The sequence below is a fragment of the Pan troglodytes genome, chromosome 1 (genome assembly GCF_028858775.2).
Source record: "Pan troglodytes isolate AG18354 chromosome 1, NHGRI_mPanTro3-v2.0_pri, whole genome shotgun sequence".
Classification (NCBI taxonomy): Eukaryota; Metazoa; Chordata; class Mammalia; order Primates; family Hominidae; genus Pan; species Pan troglodytes.
In genome coordinates this window covers 53,373,140-53,383,743 of record NC_072398.2, presented here as the reverse complement: position 1 = coordinate 53,383,743, position 10,604 = coordinate 53,373,140, and the positions used below count along the sequence as shown (strand labels likewise).

The 10,604-nt window shown below is 32.8% G+C and overlaps 1 long non-coding RNA gene across 1 annotated transcript; it reads right to left on the bottom strand.

Moving 5' to 3' along the window:
- Positions 1-2,774: 2,774 nt before the first annotated feature.
- Positions 2,775-10,366, bottom strand: LOC129143242 (uncharacterized). The gene is made up of 3 exons (XR_008546471.2): positions 10,247-10,366; positions 5,408-5,444; positions 2,775-3,014 (listed from the first exon to the last, which is right to left on the bottom strand). It is a non-coding gene; the product is annotated as an uncharacterized LOC129143242 (long non-coding RNA).
- Positions 10,367-10,604: the final 238 nt, after the last annotated feature.

Genomic DNA, 10,604 nt, shown 5'->3' with positions numbered 1-10,604 from the left:
CTTCTTTTTGGAAAATCATTGAGTCATTCATTAATCACTAAGTACAAGGTGAGCTGTTGATTTTTTGTAAATCCTCTTTTTCAGATTGAGGAAGTTCCCTTCTAGTATTTATGTGTGTGTGTGCATGTGGTTCTAATCATGAAAATGAATCAGAATTTGTCAAATACTTTTACTCTTTGCATCTATTGAGATGATCAAGTGATTTTTGACCTTTGTTCTACTGATATGGTGTACTATGTTAATTTTTTACATATTAAACCAATATTACATTTCTGAAATAGATCCATTTGTATATGGTGTCCACACATCTGTATATGTTGCTTGATTCAGTGCTACTAGTATTTGACAAGGGTATTTTTGTGCGTTTATTCATTCATAAAAGACATCTGTCTGTAGCTTTCTTTTTACCTGATGTCTTTGATCTTCTTTTAATATCAGGAAAATACTAGTCTCATTATTATTTCTTAATGTTATTTATTAATAGACCATTTTCAAATAGAAATAATCTACAGTTTTAAGATGTCCTGAAAGCCTGACATTTTAGCATGCTTTTATCTTCTAAAAGTATGTTTTTCTTCTTGTTATCCTTGTTTATTCCTTACAATAGCTTTTTTGTTAAATTAAAACTCAATTTATTATGTAAATTTAATTTTTCGAAACTGAAGTAGGCATGCTACAGGATAAATTTTCTAATGACACAGAGCTCTGTGTGTGGTCACTTTTGGTATACTGCTAGAAAATATGGTGATTTTGCACTCTGAAATTTTCTGATACAGTTTCCTTTCTCCACTTGTATCTCTAATCTATCTTTTTTTTCCACTTTTATCTGTAGCTTCTCTTTCTTTTGTTCTGTTGTTGCCTCTAATTGGCTTACTTTGATTCCATTTCAAACGATTTCTCTTCAGTTTGCTGTCCTGTCCTAGAAAACAGTTTAGCTGATCAGTTTTAAGTGTTTACTGTGAGGTTACAGCTCCAGCCATGGGGAAGCACTATGAACTCCTTGTACTCATCTGCTATTGGATTTGGCAAAACTACTTCCCTTTTTCAACTGTTATTTTCAAACTGGACCCCATGTTTTCCAATAAATAGCTGTTGGCTATTTAAGGATTCTCCTATTATCATGACTATCAAATACTGTATTGAGTCTCACTACTTTTTCTTTGCACATATAATATTTACATGAACGTCTTGTGGTCATTTGCCTTTTGCACTTTTTGAGGTTCATAGGGATACCTTGTCTCTAGACTTTATTGTAAACAGTGTTCATGGGTTTTGAGTTTTACATATATAATTGCTCTCCTGTTTTTTTAATGTTAGGATTTAGAAAACTATGCTGCAATCTTCATCTTCTCAGATTTTCTTTATTATCTCTACATGCCTTCAAACAATTGGCTAATAAAATGCTTTTCAGTCACTAATTTTGGTTCCTAAAGTTATTTTCTCATTAATTTCAATGTGATTCACCAAAGATGAATGTGATTAGTTATGGTCACTATACCAGTTAACTGTTAATATTAAGAGACGTGTTTTTAAATTTTCTATGATTTATATCAATCTCAACTTTAAGAAACAGAAAATATGAGTTCTGCAGCAGTTTCAAATGGGAAGGCTTAAACTAAATGAATCACAGGCGATATCTCTGAGATCTGTATTATAAAAAATTAAGTTGGTTGTTTTCACTGTTTATATTGAAATATTAACTGAATAAAATTGAATAAATAGTAAAAATAATTCTTATTAGCCAAATTTTGAGGATTTAACCCTGTTCCTACATATTTGAGAACAAAGCCAAGGTTCAAGTGAACTGATAGAAAATGAAGATAAAGTTCAAAATATTCTTTTAAGTTCAACAAAGAAAACACTAATGAAGGAAATAATTTTGGTATGTCTCAGGAAATATTAACGGAGTGACAACGTACTTAACTATTCTATAGATAATGATTTGTCAGTATTTATTACGAGACTTAGTTTGGCCAATACAGTGACTGTAAATTGACCCTTACTGCTATGGGAAAAATAGCAGTCTCTCCCTGTCTCCCAGGCTGGAGTGCAGTGGCGCGATCTCGGCCCACTGCAAGCTCTGCCTCCTGGGTTCACGCCATTCTCCTGCCTCAGCCTCCTGAGTAGCTGGGACTACAGGTGCCTGCCACCAAGCCCAGCTAATTTTTTTGTATTTTTTAGTAGAGGCGGGGTTTCACCATGTTAGCCAGGATGGTCTCAATCTCCTGACCTCGTGATCCGCCTGCCTCAGCCTCCCAAAGTAGAACTAGCTAAACTTTTATTAACGTGCTCTACTTAGTTCACATTCTCACAATTTCAAATTGAACTACATCACATCCTGAGTAGAAAATGAAGATATGAACAATATTGCAGATAAATATTAAAACTGAAGATATTAACACCCTTGCCAGTTATTTGTTGACATTTTTCACTCTTGATATTGGTGTGGTTTATTATAACATTTGGCTTAGCACCTAAGTTTGACAATGTTTTACAAAATCCATTCTTCAATTTCTGCAGTCCTCTATCATAGCAGATGACTATCTGGTATAAGAAAAGAAAAGAAAAGTTTGTCATAAAATAAGTTAAACACTCCTCTCTTTTGTTTGTTCACTTATGAGTTATATGTGAAACACATGAGAAAAATTCATGATTTTGACAATATAAAGGAAAACAGATTTTAAAAAAGAATGTAACTGCCTGTAAACATAAATAATAATTGGTTTCAGTAGACAAAAAATAATTCTTAAATATGATGAATAATCCAGTTGTAAAATGTGTATTATTCCTATAAGTTGGTTTGAATACAGACGTAAACATATATGTAAAATTTAGAAGCAAAGTAGTAAACAGAAAACGCGATAAGTAGCTGCCGCTAACTCAATAAATTCTTAGAGTTGGAGATTGAACTTGCTTTTTTGTCCCCAAGATAACATTCACTTCATCTTATGTTCATACTTTCTCTTTTGCCAGGAAATATGTTCCAACAGATTTTGCCAACAATTTCAATATTTCTAAAGGTAAAAAATGAAAATATGAAAAAATAAGAAAAATATATGAATGTTACTACAGAATATATATACATAAAATATATAACAGTGTATAAAATACATTCAAATGAAGTTTTAGCCTATAACTTATACTCAGTTTATGTTACTGAATTGATCAAAGGCATCACCATGTAAAAATTACCCTCCTCTTATATTGCTGTTATCCCATATGAGATTATATTAATATAAATGTGCATAACAATTTTAAAAAATAGAAAGATAACTTATTAAAATTCATGAGTGTTTTCTCCCTATATGACTTCAGGCCCTGGGCATAAGGAACATGTGAATTTTCATGTCAAGGTTGAAAAATAAATCCCATTAGTATAGCAGTAATCAATTGGATGTATTTAGCAGAGAAAATAAAAGGTTTTTTAAATACAGAATATGTCCCTCTATAAACTAATAAACATTTATTTTAGAAATATATTTTATAAACATGGAAAAAACAGGCCAAATATAATGTGAGAATTTTTATATTGATCCATAGCAGTTTCTACTTCTGCACATTTAACCAAATGTCTTAGTTTGAAGGTAATCAGCCAAGTGTAATATGTTCATATCATATTAATATTATGCCTTATAAGTAGGGAGAAATGTAAAACAAATTTCTGGGAGTTTTTTTCCCATGTAAGGACCCCTAATAGTTAAAAGATGGAGTACTGGGGCAAAGAATCAACTGAGATTAGATAAACAAGAAAGGTACAATAGCATTTATTTTTATAAAAGAAACAATTTTGCATGTAGCTTTATCTTTAAAATGTGATGCTAGTTTCAGGTAATGGTCCTCAGATCTAATTTCTATTTGTTTAATCACATACTATTATTTTGCATTACCTGTCATTTTTCTTGTAAGTAGTTATAAAATCTGCTAATGCTTCTACATGCATTTTAATAGAAAAATATTTTTTGTATTAAAAATAGAGAGCCATTTTAAAAAATAAGAATGGGTATAGAAAAGTCAAATTAGGATAAAAAAACACAAATAAGTTTTTTATGGTGAGTATTTATTGCTTAAAGTATTTTGAACTATTTTACAAATCTATTACCCTTCAATACTATTCTCATGTCCAGTTTAATGCTGATACGGTGGAGTTAATTGAATCATGGGGGTGGTTCCCCCATCCTGTTCTCATGTTAGTGAATAAATCTCATGAGATCTGATGGTGTTATAAATGGGAGTTCCCTTGCACCCGCTCTCTTGCCTGCTGCCATGTAAGACATGCCTTTGCTCCTCCTTTGCCTTCTCCCATGATTGTGAGGTCTCCCCAGCCATGGGGAAATGTTGAGTCCATTAAACCTCTTTTTCTTTATAAACTACCCAGTCTCAGGTATGTCTTTATTAGCAGCATAAGAACAAACTAATACAAATGCTGAGGAAGAATGATGTGATTTTTTCATTCATATAGTTCCTTTTCCAGTGGTTTGGTGAAGTTGTTAGTAGCAAAGGCAGGATGAAGATTTTGTAAAGAGTGGTTCAAAAGGCATAGATTACCCTATTTGATGAAAGAATAAAAAAGTCCACTTAGGTGAAAAGCATTTTTCAACAGATATTAGCAAGTTGCTTGGCTGTTGGAGACATTATTAGGCAGGTGATGGTTATCAGTGGTCCCAGGGTTATTCTTAATGAACCCATCGGTAGTAGAAAAAATTACCCACTTTATTGCCCATTTTAAAACTTAGACACATAAAGATAACTTCTGGATGGCAGAAACTCTTGTTAGATGACAAAATATGTAGCAAGGATTATATCTTTCTAGCAAAATAAATTTATCTTTCATATTGTCATTCACAAATATTGTAAAATCTTTTATTTATTTATTAACATCTTCACATGTCCTACTTCTGAATTTCTTGAGGGTAAAGCACAATTTTAATTTCTGTTTATCTTTACATCACTTAGTACAGTGATTGGCATATAGTACACTACATATGTGTGTATATTTAAATTAATGATGCTTATAATTAAATTACAGAAAAAAGAAATGTTGATACCAACTCAATGCTGACATTAAATAATCATATTACTTACAATATATTTTCTTTGACATTACAAATTAAATATTTTGAACAATAATGGCAAACTCTGAAGGAGGGTCCAGTTTAGAAAGATTATATGAATAAAAACTTATTTGGTATGACATTTCCAAATTCTATTACTTTTTGAGATAAGTGAATGCTTTATGGCTTGAAAAAATAAGTCTCTGAATATTTTTACATTCACTTTGGCCTGCAGTGCTTTTTCAAACAGATATAAAAGCGGAATTATGCCTTTAAGCCATTAAGGTCAGGATGTAAATTTTCAACATGTCTAAATTACGGTTAGCCTATGAATAATTTCTAGACAAAGCACTTACCGAGATGAATATCATGCCCCGGTATCTCAAAATTTCACTGAAAACAGAAAAATACATGTCAGCATGGAGTGAATCTCCATAAACATGTCAAACAAACCCAGAGAGAAACAAATAAAAGTAAGGCAGAGAAGGTATCTGTTTCTTATGAAATCATTTATTGTGCTATGCCATAAAAATTAAAGTTATATCATCACTATTATGTGATATAATATATATTCGGTCAAATCATTTAAGATATCTCATTTCCCATATCAACCATTTTATAATCAGATATGATTGCCTATTTCAATCCAAACACACACACACACACACACACACACACAGAGAGAGAGAGAGAGTGAGTGAGTAATACGTGGTTAACATGTATTATCTTAAAAAAGCAACCTGAATTTTATACTATTTCAATGGAACAATGGTTTTTAAGTAAATCAATGAATCATAAATATTAGAACATGCACTTACTGAGATGAAAGTGACAGATAATAATTGGCACCTGGTTGTGGCTCCTATGTGGGATTGCACAATTTCAGCATGTAATTTTCATCTTTGCCTTTAGACTCAATTTCACCACAGCATTCACAAATCAGTAGACACTTAAGGAATGATTCATTCTAACCAAACCTTGTGGCTAGTCTAGATTAGAATACAATTCTTTGCAAGAGGAATGATAATTTTCATATATTTTCAACAGTCAAGTAAGCTATACTGAATGTCTCCTTCCTGATATCAAATCTCTTAGGTTGTTAGCCAGTAATAAGAAAGTTTAATATTAATCACACAGTCATGCTTAAAATAAATGTCATACTTTAATAATGAAGTTTAAAGCCATGTTACCTCACTTCTTTTTCTTATTTCTCCACTGCCATTTCCCTATCAAGTAAGATGTACTCATTGTCTCAAGAGAAGTGTGGATTTAACATAAAACAAATAATTTAATCAATTGGTGAATTTGAAGTGACGGCAAATGCAATAAGTATGTGATCCAACAAATTTTAATGAATGTAAAGTTATTTTGAATAACATTAAATAATTTTAACTTTAATAATTTAAAATTTCAGTAAATTGTAAATAGAAAATATTCCCATATAATTATTAGTTCTCTATTGTTAATATCTTACATTAACATGGTGCATTTATCAAAATGAGGAAACTGCCATTGACTCTTTATTATTAACTAAACTCTAAACATCATTTAAATTTCTTTTTTTTCTGGTTAACATTCTCTCTCTGTTTCAGAAATTTGTTACATGTACTCAGTCTCCTCTGATGTGTGACAGCTTCTCAATATTTTCTTTTCTTATTTTTTCATACCTTGATAATCTTGAGGATTAATAACATAATAACCCATTTTACAGGTCACCTGTAAAATGTCCTTCAAAATGGGTTTTTCTGACAGTTTTTTCATGATTAGATTGGGGTTATAGGTTTTTGAAATGAATACAACAGAGGTGATGTGCTCTTCCCATATATCAGATTAAATATGATATGCACATGAGACCATTAATAATTTACCACCTGTTTAAGGTAGTGTTTGCCAGGTATCTGAAAGCTAAAGTTACTGTTTTTCTCTTTGCATACTCTCTTCTTTGGAAACAGGTCACTAAGTCTAGGCCATCCTCAGAGGATAGTGACTGGCTGGTAATTAAGCACTTCTGGAGGGGGCAGTATCTATGTATATTATTTGGGCTTCTGCAAGGCAGTATCTATGTATATTATTTGGGCTTCTGCAAGGGAGGTTTTTTTTTTTTTCTTTTTTCCTTATTTGTTTGTCTATGCAATAATTTATATAGGTTTGAGCTCACATATATATTTTATAGATTGAGTTATTGTGCAATACTACATTATCTATCTCATTGTTCAATTTTCTCCAGCTTGACCTTTTGGAGCTCTCTCAGATTGAATCCAGTGTCCTTTTGGCATGCCCCTTCTACTTTAATTTTTGAGTACTTTGTTACCTTGTGGTTCTATTTGAGCTCAAGGCTCACTTGGCATTTTCCCTGCCTTAGCCTTAACATGAGATATTCATTCTAAGAGTGCTTGTTTTTATTGGTTGGAGAATAATTAAAAAAAAAAAAAGACAGGATTGAGCTTTGTTGCTCAGGCTCTGGAGTGCAGCGGCACAAGCATAGCTCACTGCAGCCTCAAACTCCTGGGTTCAAATGATCCACCTGTCTCAGACTCCTGAATAGCTCAGAGTACAGATGCACACCACCATGCCCAGCTAATTATTTATTTTTACTTTTGGTAGCGATAGGGTCTTTATATGTTACACAAACAGGTCTCGAACTCCTGACTTCATGGGATCCTCTTGCCTCAGCCTCCCAAAGTGTTGGAATTGCAGGTATGAGCTACTGCTCCCAGCTGAGAATGGCATTTAAGTGCCAAAATCTGAGTGCTTCGTATGCTCATTATTATAGGAGCATCATTTTAAAGCAAACATATTTTACCTTTTAAATTTTGACTCTTGAGAGAAGGTTTTTTGTTCATTAAGAATTCTAAAATGTTGAATATATGTTGCGAAAACAAAATCTTTTGGATTTCTACCTTGTCTTGAAGGATTTTAAGATGAACTTGAGAATAGATATTGGCGTGTGGTGGTCAAATGAGAAAAATTTCCCTTCCCAAATGGATTAACAGTAAAGACTAGATGGTTGGCAGAGAATCAGAGAGTCTGTGACTAGATCTCATAGATCTCTTCCCTACACTTTGGGTTGAACTAAAAAAAAGACAGGGAGGCTAAAAAATTCATAAATAGATTTGAAGTGTCTTGGGGGCATAAATGGCATCACTGTCCTTTCCATAATATAACCCAGTAACAACTAAATCTTCAAAAAGTATGTTAAACATGGTACCTTTGCCAAAGGCTCAAGCAGCTTGTCTTTAGGACAAGTAGAGTCATGATGTATGACAGCTATGTCTAGATAAGAGTATTTGTAGGCATTCTCAGATGGTCAATAAAAACAGTGGGTGTCAAGAACCTAAACCAGATGAGTTACAACATAGCTGAGGTCAGGGAGAAAGAGAGAGGTACCTGTCAAGATCAATATTGCTCCAAGTATTTCAGTTCTCCCTGTAGGCCTAAAGTAAGATTAAAATGTCTTACTACTTGTGCCCAGATGGGACCTTGGGGCTACTTCTGGTTGATGATTGTGAGCAGAAATGGGAAATGGGATATTCCATGTCTAGAATGAGCATTTGATTTCCAATAGTAGGCTCTCCAAAGCACTTTTTCCCTTCGTTTACAGCTACCAGTAACATATCACATGTCTTTCCTTTTTCAGATAATTTTGCTGTTATCATGAGCACCACAGAAAAGATAATAACAATAAAAGGTAGAATTATGCATTGGCCCTTGAAGGACAAGTAGCAGAAGCAAGAAATGAAACCATTGAGATTTTGAGGTTGTTACTCCAAGCATCCCGGGTAATCTTGACTAAGACAGAAATAAAAGCAGGTGACCTTCCCTTAATTCCAGGACAATATAGAGCTCTAAAAAGTAATTCTGACTTGGGGAGAAATAATAGAGAAATAATCCGCAAACTCTGAGTTTATAAAGAAGAGAAATAAATTGTTTAATAGAGTATCATGGGCTATATTATTATTAGTCACCTTTAACATATTTGCGTATTTGCTATATCTGCTGATATGTAAAAAATAAATTAGCTATTCAGCCACACAAAGTAATGGAGGAGCTTTAAATGCATATTACTAAGTGAAAAAAGCCAGTCAAAGGACTACATATTGTATAATTACAATTATATGAAATTCTGAAAAAGGCAAAACTATATAGAGATAGTAAAAAGTTTGGTGGTTGGAGAAGAGAGGAGGAACAAATAAATGAAATACAAGGGAATTCTAGGATAGTGAAACTATTCTTTATGATACTTTAATGGTGGATGCATGACGTTATGCATTTATCAAATCCTGTAGAACTTTACTACAAAAAGAATAAACCATAATATTTGCCAATTTTAAAAAGTTATGCAGGAAGTCAGGGTATCCTAGGAAAGAATGCAGATTATGACAAACATGAGGATTTCACTGTATTACAAATGAAATATTCTAACAAAGGTGGTGAGGGAAAGGGGCTGATGGAAGTAACTGAAAATAGAGTCTACATAACTAAAGAAAAAGACGCTGCACATAAGCACTCTAATAAAGTTTCTTTTACGAGGACAGTTTAACAATTTTGATGATACTGTACATGTGTACTGGAATTGAACAATTAAGAAATGAATGGCAAATGGGAACCTGATTTCTGACTGCTGGAGTGGAAATTTACAGATCAGCAACAGGAGGAGCTATATTGATCCATGCTATAATGGGTTAGAGTTGGAGATATTATTAAGAATTCATGTTTAACTAAAATAGAGGCAGATGGTTAAATACAGAAGTATTTATAGGTGTGTATACACACTCAGGTTAGCAAACACTTATATTGTATATTCCTTTGCTTCATTGGCTAAGAGAAACTAAAAGAAGCAACATCCCAGTAGCAAAAGCACGTTTAGTACCCACATCTTGGTTTCTAACATAATTATCCAATAAGATGAACAAGCGTTCCTTGGCAAAATGGCAGATTCTAGGACTGAGGCAGAAAATATACAAGATGAGTTTAGGGTGTCTTACAGTACCCGAAAGTAAAGAAGTGCTAAAGGAAAGAAAAAAATACATTGATGGAACTATGTCAAAGTGGCATAGGAACCATCTGCATGAGCTCCCAAAGACCAAAACTGGAATAATTTCAGCAATTTGATCTCCACCTGCCAAATCCATCACCTCAGTCTAGTCATGAGGAAAACAAGACAAATTCTGATAGAATAGCAGTCTAAAATATACCTGACCAATACTTCTCAAAAACTGAAAAGGTCATCAAAGCCAAAGAAAGTTCTGAGGAATAGTGGCTGCTAAGATGAGCTTAAAGAGATGTGACAACTTCATGTATGTTGTATCCTTGATGGTATCGGGAATAGATAAAGGACATTCAGTAAAAATTAGGGAAGTCTAAGTAAACAAAAAAACTGTAGTTAATATAGCATATAATATCTCTTTATTAATTGTAACAAATGTAGACTACAAATGCAAGATGTTAATAGGAAAAACTGTCTTTTGGGTATGTTATGCTCAACTTTTCTAACAATCTAAAATTTTTCTTAAAATGTTTATTTAAAATGGTATATACAGTAGGATTCTTATA